This window comes from Rhinolophus sinicus, linkage group LG09 (assembly GCF_036562045.2).
Source record: "Rhinolophus sinicus isolate RSC01 linkage group LG09, ASM3656204v1, whole genome shotgun sequence".
NCBI classification, from domain to species: domain Eukaryota; kingdom Metazoa; phylum Chordata; class Mammalia; order Chiroptera; family Rhinolophidae; genus Rhinolophus; species Rhinolophus sinicus.
Window position 1 is genome coordinate 105,270,039 of NC_133758.1, and position 16,321 is coordinate 105,286,359.

A 16,321-nucleotide genomic window follows, 5' to 3' on the forward strand; every position below is an offset into this window, starting at 1 on the left:
CCTGTGTTCTTATGTGGGGAGTGGAGCAGAGACCCCGCCGGACTTCCTGCACGACACGGGGTAAAGAATAAGACCTCATAAAAATAACAGCTCAAGTGTGTTGAGCATTTTCAAGATAGCTTTTTGAAATTCTCGTATTTGATTCTCATAACCACTTTACAAAGGAGATAGTATTATCATCCCCAATTTGCAGATGAGAAAACAGAGGCTCAGAGAGGTTAAGTGAGTTTCCCAGGTCATACCCCTAGGACATGACAGAGCTGAGGCTCTAAGCCCTCTGAGGCAGAGTCCCTGTGCTATGCTGCCCAGGTCCCCTGTTTTGACACTTAGCTCTGTTCCTCCCACAAGGAGAGGCATTCAACAAGCATTAAGAGCCTACTGTGTGTCAAGAATGGCTCTAGTCACTAGGGATGCATTTATCCATTCAACAAATATTTCCTGAGTGCTCCCTATGTGCCAGGCACTGTTTTGGGGGCTTGAAGAACATCAGTGAACAAAGCTCTCTGCCCTGCTGGAGCTTGTATCCTACTGGGGCAGACAGACTATACACAAGATATGTTTAAGGAAATAATGTGGCCTATTAGAAAATGATAAGCTCTATGGAAAAAAGAAACCTCAGGGCACAGTAAAAGGGACCAAGAGCGCTGGAGTGGGGGTAGGTGGTCTCGTTGAGAAGGTGACATTGAAGTGCAAACATTGAAGGAAATGAGGCAATAACCCTGCCCTTACACAGGGGAGAGCATTCCAGGCAGAGGGAACAGGCAATGGATTGTGTGTTCAAAGAAGAGAAGGAAGCAGTGTGGCCAGAACAGTGACCCCAGTGGCGAGCCATAGATGTGTCACGTGGGAGCCAGGTCATGGCGGGCCTCATGGGCCATTGCACAGCCTTTGACTTTCACTCTGAGTCAGATGGAGAGTCCAACCAGGCGCTGAGCCGAGCAGCAGCCTGTGCTAACTTCTGTGTTTAGAGGACTGCCCTGGCTGCTGTTTTGAGAATGGAGCCTAAGGCGGCAAGGATGGAGGCAGGGAGGTAGGTCAGGAGGCCACTGCAGAGATCCAGGTAAGAGAGATGAGGCTCGCTCCGCTGTGATGGTGAGAAGAGGTCAGATTCTGCACGGAATCTGCCACACCACAGCTTTACCAAATCAGTACACCACCTGAAACCTGGTGAAAAGAAAACTGTTTTCGTAAAAGCAGAACATGACCTAGGAACTCGTGAATGGTGATTTAAAACACTGAGAAATGGTGCTAGCTAGGGATGCACTATACTTAGCAATGACTCAACAGAAAGCAAGGCAGTTATAAAACTAGAAAGCATAATAACGTCTTTGTTTTCCTTCGTTACATCGTTAAATTCAAGGTAGTCATGCAAATTTGCGAACCTCACTAGCAAAGCCACATCATTTATGACTGTGGCCTCGTGATTGCACTGAGTACAGCCCATAGAAAGAGTAAAAGTATTTTAGGAACTATTGCTTCTTTGTGTTCCAAGCTGAAGTCAAACCATCTTAATCCATTGGGAAATGCAAAGAAAAGGAGCAAAGGAAGCAAAGAAATCACGTGTTATTTAACTGCTCTTGATCCCTGTGACTAGGACACAGTGTGATTTTGAGAGTTCAAGGGCGGTTGGTTTTTTCTTTCCCTATAGATGTCATCTGTAGGATACTAAATCAGAAAACCAAAGTGGCCGGGGTGGATTTGATCCACGTCTCTAGTTTGTAGGAGGAGGGTGAGTTGTACCTAGTGAGGAAGGCAATCTCCGTGGCTTAGTGTTTTTATCCTCTCGGACTATCGCAAAGAAAGTGTTTTTGCTGCTAAGACGAACTGGATGGATCACCATCTGATCTTTTATCACGGGTGAGTGTGGGCGGGGGATGAGCATCAATAATATTTACTGACAGACTCTGTGTTCCAGCACTCTGCTTGCCATCGTCACCGTTTACAGACTTCCAGTTCAGCCTGACATTGCTGTTTATTGAGGTACACACCATCTTTAATGCTCACAGTTGAGGGATGATCTTGCTTTCTGCTCAGCTACATGCTTAATGGTCTTCTATTAAGGGAACATTATTCTCAGGGGAGGTCACTCGGAAAAGTGGACTCTGATGCTGGATTCAGTTCTGAACATCAGGAGCTAGCCTGGAAGATCTCGACACTCCTGCTTGCCAGGAGGTGAATTGTATAGCCAATGTCAGACTGCCGGTTAAGAAAGGACAGTGCAAGGTTCCCTTGAGGAAACTCATATGGATTAATGTCTAAGCTTATTCTCTTCAAAAATATGTTTAAACACTCAAGGCATTCTTATTTATCAGGATTACTGTTTCTGGAAGTGCTAGCCGCTAAAAGACAAGAAAATGAAACAAGTAAACAGCACTATTGTTATTTGTGAGAATTAATTAGAAATAACGAAAGTTCAATAAGGAGCCACTGCTAGAAATCACATTATGCGTGTTTGAGGAAAAGTTCAGAAAAGATCACCCCAAGCTGGGCAGAGCCTCAGACATCAATTTGCTCACTTAAGGCCAAAAGGACATTAATTGTTACATTGAACTTTGTCTACACTCCAAGGTGAGATCAGAAGAAAGGAAAAGTTTCTGAACCCTATGCCCCAAAATAAACATGGAGGGGTGAAAACTAATGCTTCCTGATTTTTAACCATCTCAAAAGGAAGCCAGACATTCCAGATCAAGGACTACCAGTGTAAGAACCTTGAATATACGGTCAAATTTCTCACATTTTTAAACTCCCTGATAATTCTTTGTATCCCTCCCCCATTACTACACACATACACATACACACACACCCAATTCATGATACCAGCCTATGAGTTTATTTGTTTTCAGGAGCAATCATAATAAAATCAGTTCTGTCCTACAGCCAGGTTTGAGAACCCCCAAGGGATGCAGTAGATTGTTGCAGTGGCTGAGGTTGTCCTGGGCTGGACTGGGGGAAACAGAGTGCCATGGGTTAAAAATGTACCGAACTCCTCTTGGTGGTAGCAGACAGGTCCAGCACAGAGAGTGGCTGGCAGGGTGGTGCAGGGAGGACAGCCTGACCTTTTGAGGGTCATCTGAAAGGATATTAGAATAATTTTCTCTTTTGGCTTCAAAATACCTCGCCCATAGCATTGGATCTTTGTAAGTGTATCTGAATCTAAAAAGACCGCTTCATGGCAAAGCACACATTTCCTTCTATTGCCATGGAAACAGCACTGTGCTCATGTGTCAGGAGCTCTCTCTCTCACACACACATGCATACTATATATTAATATATTCTCAAGGAAATGCCTTTTATCTCTTCCCCTTCTGGTGTTCTTTATACTTCTAAAAAAGACACATTCAGAGCCTAAACTGTACGAATTCCTACCATCCAATTGTTATCATTTCCTTTGTTGACATTAAAAATTCTGATTTTAGGTTTTTCTTTAACATAATCTCTCGCGGAAGTAAGATAATCTATTATTTGCCCCATCACCTACTCCCAACTTTTCTCCCACTCCTTAGATGAACATACTATAGATCTCAATACACGTAGTGTATTAATTAAGAAAGAAACCCATTTCAGACTCTACTCAATCTCCTTGATGGTACAATGATGATTTCACGTATTTCATTTCCTTAAATATTCTCTACCCAAAATACTGTTTTTAACTAGCAAATGAGCAATTCTTTGGAAAAACATGGATGAGGGACAAGTTCACATGAGAAAGGAACTGTAGTTGTCTGGGTTGGTTTTCAATCTAAGTAAACTTGAAAAGAAACGCAGGCAATTCTGACACAGAGAAGCCATCTATCCCAACACATATTTTGGGGGCACCTACAATCTGACTGGATGTGACCCAGTTCCCTCAAGAGCTGATTCTGATGACATGAAGAATCTTATGATCCATCGGAAGTCTGGTGAGTGCACATGGCAGGGAAGAGTCAGCAAACTGGCCACAGATTGACTAATCAGCCTTAGGAAGGCCCACAGCCCAGGCAGTGACTCAGCCGTGCTTAGGGTGAGGTCTGACACCCCATCCCTACCCAACGCTTTGGCCCCTGGGATGGGATGCAGCTCCTACCCAAGCGCCCCTTCCAGACTCACCTTCTTCTGCTTTCATCAAATCTGACTGGCCTTTGTCATTCAGGCCAAGTTCTCTAGTGGCTGCATTTGTGACAGTCAAGACAACGTTCTTTAACTGTAAAATTACTTTTTGGAGATACCAGACCCTGGTAAAGTCTCCAATTTATTTCCTACAAACTTTCCCTCTCACATGCTCTGCTTCAGCCTCAAGGGCAATTCTCACCACATTCTTTCCCTGCCCGGGGCCCTGGCCTATGGCCAGTGCTGCCGCCACTGTCCAGAAGAACCCTTCCTCCACACAGCCCTCTACCAACTCTTTCCCACCCTTCAATCTCAGCTTCAAAGTCCCCTACCCCCGCTGAACCCTTGCTCTGTTCTTTTCCTTCTTAGATGTTATCACCAAGCCCAAAAAGTAATTGTTTAATGTCCGTCTCCCCCAGTGGATGATAAGATCCACGACAGCCCTGCGTCACTGTACACCCAGTACCTGCCCAGGGAGGAGCTCAGTCAGTAACTGTTGGGCATGGATGAGCAAATGAATGAAAGCACTGTCTTAGCCAAGAAAAGAGGCAAATGGTGGGAATCTCAGGTCATGGCACGTGCTGATGGAGGACAGACCTTTCTGAACAGGTAAAACGTGTCTCTCATCTCTATTTGCAGTGCTCACCTGGCTCTTGAAGGACAGACACCAGTGGCAGAAAACATCATTACTCCCAAATGGACCAGCTTGGCCTATATGTATCAACAGTAAGGCTTTGACTCACTCTGAAATCTTTCTTTACATAAATGCAAAGCATTTTACTTTGCATTTGGGCAAACATGTTGGTGACCACAAACCTTAGAATATGAAGCAGGATAGTAGGGACGTTAGGCTGAGGTAGGAAAGTTGAGACTTGCTCCCATCTCACCGTGAAGTTTTGGCAGAATGTGGACCAGAATCCAATTTTTGTCCGTCAATTCATTTTGGCCTTTCTGGGCCTCAGTTTTCCTCCTCTGTAGACAGATTTGCTCCCTTCCCCCACTTCACTCCTCGGTGGATACTGGAACTCGTTGATTTAAATGCAACTTTATTTTGACATCAATAATTCCCAAACTCCTCATGTGTTAAAAAAAAAAAAAAGGTCTAGAAGTATGTCAGCCATTTAATTAATACATATATATGGTTTTAGATTTTATGATGCTTGTGATTTTACTAGCTTTCAAAATTCTGTTATGTTCTTTAAATAAATATTCATGTTTATATCTTTAATAAAAAATCACTCATATGTGACCTTTTCTTTAAATAATTGGCTTGTAGAGTACACATATTCTTGGAAATTTAAAAAATAAAAAAGGATCAATGCCATTGACACGGGCAGATTTACAATGCCCTGCTTGCTCTATTTGTCTCACCTATAGGATGGAGAGGGGGCTGGTAAATTGCCCTCAAATCTTTGAGCATTGGTTCCAGCTTTAAAATATGGTTTCACATCCTATTTTCACCACTAAAACAATGTGAATTAAAAAAATCATTTGGCCCCTTTATGTCTTAGATGTTTTCACAAGTGAAATGGACAGAATACCTGTCACTACTTCCTGTCCCAAGGAATTTGGCAAAGGCTGTTGGAATTAGTAGCTGTGACCAGGCCATTTCCATGGAGAGGTCTGACCTCAGGCCAGCACATGGATGCAGGCTTGCCAGAGATTTGTGGCACCTCTGTATCTGGGTCACACAGAAAGTTTCTAGAGTGAGGCACCAACTCATGGAGTTCTGTGGCCGGAGAAGACAGATACGGTGTTACTTCTAGAACAGTGGCTCCTGCAAGAACCAAGTCCAATCAGTTATGATCTTTAGCCAATGAGAAAAATAAAAGTAAACATGGGGTGTGTGTCTGTGTATGACTATGTGAATGTGTGTATTATTGCCAGCTGTTCTTCCCTCTGAGATTACGTCCTTCCTATTTGGGGGCATTAAATTGGTGTTTTTAATGTACATAAAATGTACTTGTCCATAAGTTTCCAAAGTCAACTTGAAAACACTGAGCTGAAGGACAACCCTGTTATTGTTTCCTAGGTCTTCTGTGACCTGGTTTTGTCAGTCAATGATTAACTTACTTTGGCTAGGAGAGATAATGCCACGCTTTGGAAATTTACCCAGTTTCTTCAGTGAAAGGACACTAACATTTACTGAGCATTTCATATCCATTATCACATTCAATCTTTTTAGCTACTCTAGGAGGTTGGAAATATTATGTGCATTTGAAATAAGAGAAATCTGAAGCTCAGGGAAGACAAGTCACTTGATCAAGTTCCTGAGTTGTAACCAGCAAAGTTTGAATTTGAACTTCGTTTGTCTGAGCCCAAAGTCCGTAGTCTTTTAACCTCACTAGTCTATTCCCAAAATAAAGCTACAAGACACATATTTTAATCTGGGATATACTTTTGACGTCAACAGATGGCTATTTGGGGACTGGCATTTTAACCCTGAGACCTAAAAAGAAATCATGAAAAGACTTTAGGGGCACAGGGATTCACCGTTAGCAGAGACAATCTGGCTTGACCGGGATTGGTTAACCCATGACACCAGGGCCCCTTCCTGTCTGTAGAGTGTGTAAGGGAATCTGAAGGGGTCCCAAGACCAGGGACCAAGTGAGACCAAGTGCCCGAGTCACACTGTGGCCCTGAGAGGATTCCAGAGCTACATGTAAAATATTCTGGATTATCCCTTTTTTGGTATTGTGGGGACAGAGTCCCCACAGTTTCCAGGCTCTCGGCCTCATATAGAGGGGTGCTGGCTCCGGTGGTAGATGGCCGTCAGCTGTGGCTGGTTGGCCGTCAGCTGCAACCATTGAGCCATTGGCCACTAATATAACTGCTGCAGCTACGGAGAGTCAAGGAGAGTAGAGGAGCAGAGCCGAGGAGAGTGGAGGAGAGTCGTCGGTCGGTTGGCAGAAAAGCAGACAGCAGGTCCCACGTCGTGTGAACCCAGTGAGACCACAGTGGTATGACGCCCCTACCTATGGCTCCATGGGTGTTACTTTTGGGCCTGGCCACATCCTACATTCTTATGAGGGGAGCGGGACCAGAGACCCCGCAGGCCACCCCGCACAACACCTGTGTTCTTGTGCAGGGAGTGGGAGCAGAGACCCCGCATGACTCCCCTCACGACAGGTATCATCTCTCCTTGATGATCTATCACTGTGTCCATGAGAATAATCAATGTTGACTGGATTTCAAACAATTCATTTGCCCTTGACATAGAAACAAACAATTCATTTGCCCTTCAGTACTGTCACCTTGTATTTGGTGATCTATTTCTTTCTGTATCTGATACCATGTTTTATCTGTGATTGAATTCTACTATGAAGATGACAACGACAGGCTAATGTTCTAAATTTTCATGACTCCATCGTTAAGAAGGGAAGGCCAAAGTCTCTAAGCCCCAGGTTTGCAAACCTTAGTTAGAAATGTAGAGTCCTGGCCCTTCTGCCTAGCAGTTCCCATTCAGTAGGTCTGGGCTGGGATCCTGGAGTCAATGTTTCTACAAACAAATCAGTGGATTAAGTTCAGGCCAAAGATCCAAAGAACACACATTGGGAAACAGGTCTCAGATACGTTTCGTTCACAGGTGATATCATCATTCATTTGCTAGATGAAGGTTTTTCTTTCTTTTCAGATGGTAGAAATAAAGGACAAGCACTTTTTGACCCTACTGCTGAGAAGAAACTGCACAAATCTCCTAATAACAACTCTTCTTCAGGGTATGTTTCCATATAAAACATGGGCCACAGAGAAGAATCCTTAGCTGTAGAGAATTCCAGAAGGTTGTTGTGGGGGAGGGGCAACAATCAAGGAATGCTGAAGATGTCTCACACAAGCCCTCCGTAAGTACAAGGTATGTGCTGGGCCCGTCAGCATGAAAGCCACACATCTGGGCTGAGCAGTCACCCTAATTCAAAAGTACTTTGGAGTTTCCAGACAGTTCTGTTCTTATTCAGTGTATAAGACAGCATATCTTTCAATCGCTGCCTGAAAATGCCAATGCTCTGGCTGGCTGCCGTGCTTCTCCAAGGTAACACACACCATATGTGGGGCTGTCTTCATGGCTGTTTCTGGGCAGGGAGCCATTCTGGTTGATCAGCAGCTGGGCTGAACCAGTTGTTAAATACACTGAATGTTGTCCCTAACTGTGCCAGTGCCTCGTGGGCACGTTGTAACCGTGGAGGGTCATAAAGAGGGAAGGGCGGAAAGGATGCCTTGGGAAAAGAAAGCTGGAACCTGAGGCAAGGTGGCAGGAGGAAGAGCGGGGAATCCAGCTAAAAATATTTCATATGCTGTCCCCAACTAATTAGGGAAACTAGGCCAGGGACGACAAAGTTTCTTTAGGAGAGAGAGTCAAGGCTGAAAGACAGGTGGTGGCTCCCTGGAGCCTTGAGTTGAAAAAGATTCAGAGATCACTGTCTCAGCAGCGATCATCTTCGATGATTGATTACTGATGCCTGCCAAGGGCTCAGGCAGGTGTGTGCGTATGCGTGCACATGTGTGTGTGTTATACTCATTAGGCCTGCTCTAGTTGACATGGGGCTTCACTTTAAACTCTTTGGCCTTTGCTGATCTTTCTTTTCAAAACCAACATCTTTTTGTCTCTCCTCATGAATATACATAGCCATCTATATGCTGCTTGAATAAGGGATTTATAGTCGTTTAGGCAGAATCTCTCAGAGGTGTCTGAGCTAATGAGCAGTAAATGCCACTCAACATATGTCTCTAAAAGCTATGAACAGGGAAGTCCCTATAGGTCGACTTTCCCTGTGTAGTCACTTACTCTCTTTGCAACAGACGTCTGACACATCAGGTTCTCCCATGCCCTGGAACCAACTGTCACCCCCAGGCCCCCTGGAGTGGATCATGACCGTGGTCAGATGTACAACATCTGTCACAGCGCTCCACACAGAAGACATGGTAGATTAATATGAATTATGACTGTAAAATCACCAGCACTTTCCTTCATTACTGAGGTCTCTGGAAACATCTGCAGCACTTGATGGTGTTGAGGCTCCCATGTGTCTAGCTGCATGGATGGGAAATGTACAGGCAGGGCACTCACCTTGCTTCCTTCTCACGCCACGGCTTGGATTTTGGCCATTAAAAAAAAATAATAATTATATATATATATATATATATATATATATATATATATATATATATATATAAAATAAAATTTCCTCAAATGTTAAATAATCTTGTCTTCAGGGATACCCTCCTCTCTAGAAGATGTGTTTTCACTGGAAAATGCTAGACTTTGATAAGGTAACCAACTTTTCTAACACCAAAGAGTTTGCTTTGCTGTTTGACCTGTAAGTTTTGTGCTTTGGGCTTTTGGCAGGTTGGTGTGTTTGTGGTACTGTGTTGTTTTAGTTCGGGTTCTCCAGAGAAACAGAACCAATAGGGATAGATATATATATATATATATATATATATATATATATATATATATATATATATATATCTTCCACCTTAAAACTAGAAAAAGAAGTGCACACAAAGCCCAAAGAGCATAAAAGGAAGGAAACAAGATTAGAATAGAAACAAAGGAAATAGAGAAAAGAAAAACAACAGAGAAAATCAACGAAACCAAAAGTTGATTCTTTGAACACATAAAACTATTATCACTCCCATTTTACAAATGACAAAACTGAGGCCTAGAGAAATTAAACAACTAGCCCAAGGTCACACTGCTAATAAGTGGTAGATTAAGATTTGAATTCAGAGGTGGCTCCTGAACTTCTAAATTATATTGACAACTCAACAAGCAGAATTGTCCATTCACTTACCAGAAAAGAGCTTAAATAGCCAAAAATTATCTTCCCCCATCCTTACTGCTATTTTCTCTGTATTTCCCCCCTGCAATTCCCGATGGCATTTTTCTACAATTAGCATGAGCAATCACATCATTCACTGCTCTTTTTAAAACTGAAAAATACCATTATTTCTCTAAATCTTAATGATTTTTAAGGCTCTATACTCTCAACCCAGGTGATGGTTAATTTTTATGTATCAACTTGGCTGGGCTAGGGGGGCGCCCAGATAGCTGGCAAAACATTATTTTTAGGTGTGTCTGTGAGGGTGTTTTTGGAAAAGGCCTAAAGAAATATTATATATATGTATATATACGTATATATTATATATATGAGGAATTGGCTCATGTGAATATGGAGGCTGAAAAGTCCCACAATCCACCATCTGCAAGCTGGAGAACCAGGAGAGCTGGTGGTGTAATTCAGTCCGAGTCCAAAGGCTCAAGAACCAGGAGTGGAGATGTCCAATGGCAGGAGAAGACGGATGTCCCAGTTCAAGCAAAGAGAGAGAATTCTCCCTTCCTGCACCATTTCTCTATTCGGTTCCTCAACAGATAGGTTGATGCCTACCTGTGTTGGTCTATTCATTCAATGCTAACCTTTTCCAAAAACACCCTCACAGACACACCTAAACATAATGTTTTGCCAGCTATCTGGGCGCCCCCCTAGCCCAGCCAAGTTGATACATAAAAATTAACCATCACCTGGGTTGAGAGTATAGAGCCTTAAAAATCATTAAGATTTAGAGAAATAATGGTATTTTTCAGTTTTAAAAAGAGCAGTGAATGATGTGATTGCTCATGCTGATTGTAGAAAAATGCCATCGGGGAATTACAGGGGCGAATACAGAGAAAATAGCAGTAAGGATGGGGGAAGATAATTTTTGGCTATTTAAGCTCTTTTCTGGTAAGTGAATTGACAATTCTGCTTGCTGAGTTGTTAATATAATTTAGAAGTTCAGGAGCCACCTCTGACTTCAAATCTTAATCTACCACTTATTAGCAGTGTGACCTTGGGCTAGTTGTTTAATTTCTCTAGGCCTCAGTTTTGTCATTTGTAAAATGGGAGTGATAATAGTTTTATGTGTTCAAAGAATCAACTTTTGGTTTCGTTGATTTTCTCTGTTGTTTTTCTTTTCTCTATTTCCTTTGTTTCTATTCTAATCTGTATTGTTTACTTCCTTTTATGCTCTTTGGGCTTTGTGTGCACTTCTTTTTCTAATTTTAAGGTGGAAGATTATATTAATAATTTGATACCTCTTTTTTTTTAATGTAGGTGTTTACAGCTATAAATTTTCCCTGTAATCATTGTTGTATCTTATAAGACTTGGTATGCAGTGTTTTCATTTTCATTCCTCTCAAAGTATTTCTAATTTCTCTTGTGATTTTCTTGGATATTGATTGTTGAGGAACGTGTTGTTTAACTTTCATTTATTGCTAAGTTCCCAAAATTTCTTTCTGTTGATTTCTGATGAGATTCATTCCGTAGTAGTCCGAGAAGACATTTTGTATAACTTTAATCTTTTAAATTTTGTTTTATGTTTAAATTTATTTTAAACTGGTTTATAGCTTAACATATTGTCTATCCTGCAAAGTGTTCCATATATACTTGAGAAAAATGTGTATTGTGTTCGACAGAGTGTTTTATAGATGTCTGTTGCTTTAAGTGTTGTTCAAGTCTTCTGTTGCTTTGTTGATCTTCTGTCTAGTTGTTGTAGCCATTATTGAAAGTGTCATATTGAAGTCTCCAACCATTACTATTGAATTGTCTATTTCTTCCTTCATTTCTTTCAGTTGTTGTTTGTTTTTTGACACTTAAGTCTCTGCTTATTTAGCTTAATGGTCAGGTAATAATTAGACAGATATTCATCCATATGTGACACTGGTCTAACTCCTTTGTAGGACCACAGAACCATAAAAATGAAGAGATTTCCTTAAATGCTAGGAACGAATAAGACTCCCAGTCTTTGCAGAGACTTGGCATGTGTACATGTGGGGCATGACTTCACCAGGCAATCGACAAGTCTGCTTTATCCTTCACTTGTGCTTGCACACAACTTAAAGGTTAGTTTGCATAGAAGTGAGAACTTCCAGCTTTCTCAGGTCTTTCCTGAGCATACACATAGCGCTGGGCATGGGCATCGCCTTATGCATATGGCCTTCTAGTTTCTCAGACGTATGTTGCAGCTTCTCAAAGTCCCTATGGGCATCTCATTTCCCAGCTTTCCCTTTTAAGCTTTTCAGTTAGCCTCTTGTTTGCCAACCGGTAACCACTGCCTCAGGTAGTTGTGAAATTAAATAATTACCCCTAGGTATTTTTAGCAGAAGTCTCAGGGAAAAGGTTTTTCATGCTGGGAAAGCTCCGAATCAGTCAAATAAAGACTGCCTTGCAATGGGAACCTTCCAGGGAACTACCAGACAGATCAAATCATGACAGTTCTCTGGGAATGAGGCTTTGATGGTGCTCTAGTCCTGTTTACCACCTCCAGTGTCTGCCAGTCTGCTGGTCTTCACGGTGATTGTGAGTTGTTGATTAAGTTACCACAGAGCTGGGGGAGGTGGGCGATGGGCACAGGGCAAGTGAAGCTGGTTGTTCTTTTTTTTGAGCTCGCTGTTCTTCATGAGATTCAACTTGAATAAGCACTCACTGGATTTCTGCAAGTCTGATTAATTTCCAGAGTTCTGAAAAATTAATTCTGACAATTTTTGTCAGTTTTCTCATTGCTTTTATGGAGAAGAGAATTTTTGGAGATCCTTATTCTGCCATTTTCACTGACATTACTCCAACGAGGTCTTTCTTAATGGGGAGAAAGAGTGAGTGTTTTGAAAAAATAGTGCTGAAGTTACACTCTCAGAGGTGGAATCGTTTCGAGTCATGAAAAGGTCCAGTGTAAGATCATGGGAATGGACAGCTGGAGTGGAGTGTAAGTGGGGTAGGGGAGCAGGCAATGGATTTTCAGGCCAGGCTGCTAAGAAGATACTACACTAGGCTCCTTGGCCTGGAGTACTGGTGCCGGGAAGAGGAACCCCCGCAACATCTGGCTGTGAAAAACAGTGGGGATTCCAACAATTCAGGTGGGACAAAAGGCTGCAGGAAACCCAGGCATCCTCTTGAATGGCCCACACACAGACTCGCTCACTCGCAGGCACTCACCTTGGACTCCAGAGAAGGGACAGTGACTCGGGGGGCCTTGGAGACATATGGGGGCAGACTGAGGAGTGTGGCTGCAGGGGCAGAACTGGAGGACAGTCAGCATTTTCCCATTGAGGGGTCTTTCTACTGTGAAGCTGACAGGTGGACACTATCTTTCCTATGTCAAGCCCACCCCCACAGGCCCAATCTGAATCTGATTGGCCTGGTGAACTCAGCTGCTCCTTCTTGCTGACTCAGCTGGGATCCTGCCCCACCCAACTCTCCCTCAGCCAGAGACACTTTCTCTGCAAGCAGCCAGCCCCTTCCAAATTACACTCTTTCCTAATGGAGTCCATGGGCCCCAGGCAGGTAATGACTGGCCTCGGTGTGCTCTGAGACTTTTGCTGAGTTGCTCGAGGCTCAGCACTGGCACCAAACCAGAGTCTACATGAACCTGGTGACCACAATTCTTCTCACTCTAGTGACTCCCTGAAATCCTGGCTCACCCAACTCATGTACTGTCCCAGGCTTTATCAGTGGCTGACACTTAAGAGAGTTGGCAGGTGGCAGCAGGCGTTGGGGTGTCCTGGCTTTTTGCAGAGCTACCCCAGGTCTGGTACTGGTGGCAGACGTCCGTGGTTGGCAGCGTGGCCTCTCCCACATGCCTCCAGGTTTAGCACAGGCAGTGAATTACTGTGGATCACTTTGTAGTTCCTACCAGGTAGCCCCTAGCCAGTCATGAAAATGAAAACAAACAAAACAAAAAAAGCTGAGGTAGCAATACTTATACCGGACAAAATAGACTTTAAAACAAAGGCTATGAGAAGAGACAATGAAGGACCCAGTAATCCCACTTCAGGGTATTTATCCGAAGAAACCAAAACGCTACTTCAAGGGGACAGGTGCATCCATTTGTTCACTGCAGCTTTGTTTCTCTCTCTCTCTCTCTCTCTCTCTCTCTCTCTCTCTCTCTCTCCCTCCTTCTCTCCCCCCCCGCCACTCCCTGTCTGCTTTTCCCTCTCCCCCCATCTCCAATCCATTGTATTTCTGACAAAACCATTCCTAGAGGTCTCTCCTCTCCATCCCCACTGCCTTCCTAGCTGTCTCCCTGACTGTAAGCACCCCCCTCCTCTCCCATTGCACTGCTCCCAGAATTCCCCCTATAATATACAAATCTGATCAGTATCAGACCTTGGAGGTCTCCCAAAGCAAGGTCCCTGTTAGCCTGGAGCAGTTTCATGGTGAGTGTTCTGTTATTCCATCTGGTTAGCATGCCCTTTACTCTCAAAAGTAACCCATTTGGATGATGAATGATGTGGTCCTCTTACCACAGCTAACAGGATAATTTCAGACTCTTTGATCTAGCTCACCATCTAGCCCCAGGCTAACTTTCTAGCTCCATCTTCTTCCACTATGGCCACTAGCCATTCCCCAAACATCCCAAGCTGTTTCCCAGCTCTTTGTCAGTGTCCATGCTGTTCTCTCTTCCTGAACACCTTCCCCCCATTCCCCACTTATCAACTCCTCCTTAAACCTTTATGGCCTGGCCTAAATAGCACCTGTTCTGTGCAACGTCCTATCCTGCCTCCCCCCAGGCCCCGGGGGCTGTGATCCTGTAGTAATTTGTTCAAACCTTTGTTACAGATTCTACTTGGAGTCTGGCACAACACCTGGCACATTGCAGGTCTTCAAAGCATTTTGAATGAGAAGCTTTAAAGAAGCATGAAACCAGAATTATTTTCTCTGGCTTTGATTAGATTAAGAGCTTTTATCCTCCATATGGGACTTGCTTGAGAAAATCCAACATGTCAGAGCCAAGTTTATTTCTTCTTCATCTGTAAAGCAATAAGGAGAATAATTGCTCCTGCCGGCACCTACCCATGTGAATGCAACGGGGTAATAAAAACAAGTCCTTCTGTTGAAGTATAACGTGCTGAAATAAAGAGTGAGAGGAGCCTCCCATCTCCTGTCATCTGTCCCCACAGCCTAGGGCCTGTGGAGGGTGGGGGCAGGGGAGTCTGAGACCTGGCAGATGGTTAAATAGAGAATGTACCTACAGGAGGTCACAATGATTTATCCCAATGCAAATGAAACTCATTTGAAGATTAACCATTTATTGACCATGCACATGGGTCAAATATCATGCCAAGAATTTTACATACCTCTTCATGTAAAACCAAACTTGTAAGATGGATATTATGATTTCTCATTTTACGTTTCAGGAAATTGGAGCTCAGAGAGGTTACATAACTTATCAAGGGCACAAAGCCAGTACGTGTTGTTGGGATACATAATCAAAATACTAATAATGCATATATGTACCAGGGTCTCTCTGAAGTATGCCGCTTGGTCCTCTCAACCACCCTGTGGTTCACGTACTGTTGTAGCTCTGTTATCAGGTGGGGAACCTTTAAGTAACCAGCCCAAGGTCACATAGTGGTAAGAAACTGCCAGGCAGCGAACTCCAGAAACCACACGCCTGGCCACAACCTTCGCTGTCTTCCAGATTTGTCTGGGTTTGCTATCTCAGCTCACTGTCTGTTGCCCGTGTCCATCAGACACTCTTCCCTTGCTCCTCAAAATGTAATCTGCAGGTCAGCAGCATGGATACGACCTGGGAGTATGTTAGAAAGAATCCTGAGCCCCCACTCCCGCCCCAGGGAATCAGAATCTGTTGGAAGAGACAAGGTCCTGTCCAAACCAGAGGGTCTCAACCCTGTCTGCATGTTGGACTCCCCGGGGGAGCTTTAAAGAACCCTAATGCCTGGGCTCCACTGATAGCATTCGCTTTAGTTGAGTGTGGTCTGGGTATTGGGCTTTTTAAAAGCTTCCCAGGGGATTCTGATGGGACACCAGGTCTGAAAACCACTGCTTTCAGCAAATACAGCTCTTCCTTTCTTCCTCCCTCCCTTCATTCATTTCTCTTATGTGCTGACTTCACTGAAGTACCAGCACAGCTTGCTGGGGAAGTGGACAAACGAACAATACCAATATAGTAGAATAAACACTTGACGATCATTATCTAGAGGGGAGACCCAGAGGAAGCCCTGACGTCCAAGTCTACTTGGAGGAATTAAAGCAGACTGCTCACAGGACACCACAATAGTCTCAAGGACGAATAGGAGCTCTTGGATTTGTTGATGGGAATGGTGAGCTGGTGCCGCTGAAGGGAGAGTTCTGTGTTTACTATGAAAGTGAGAGTCATAGAATTTTAGGCTATCACAGATTATAGAGGTCATTTCATGAATCCAATGGTTTTCTAACTTTTTTGACTACTGCCCACATTT

General features: G+C 43.5%; 1 long non-coding RNA gene across 1 annotated transcript; it reads left to right on the top strand.

Moving 5' to 3' along the window:
* Positions 1-807: 807 nt before the first annotated feature.
* LOC141573217 (uncharacterized) lies at positions 808-15,090 on the top strand. The gene is made up of 5 exons (XR_012498924.1): positions 808-1,060; positions 1,649-1,857; positions 4,726-4,812; positions 7,721-7,805; positions 14,679-15,090. It is a non-coding gene; the product is annotated as an uncharacterized LOC141573217 (long non-coding RNA).
* The last annotated feature ends 1,231 nt before the right edge of the window (positions 15,091-16,321 follow it).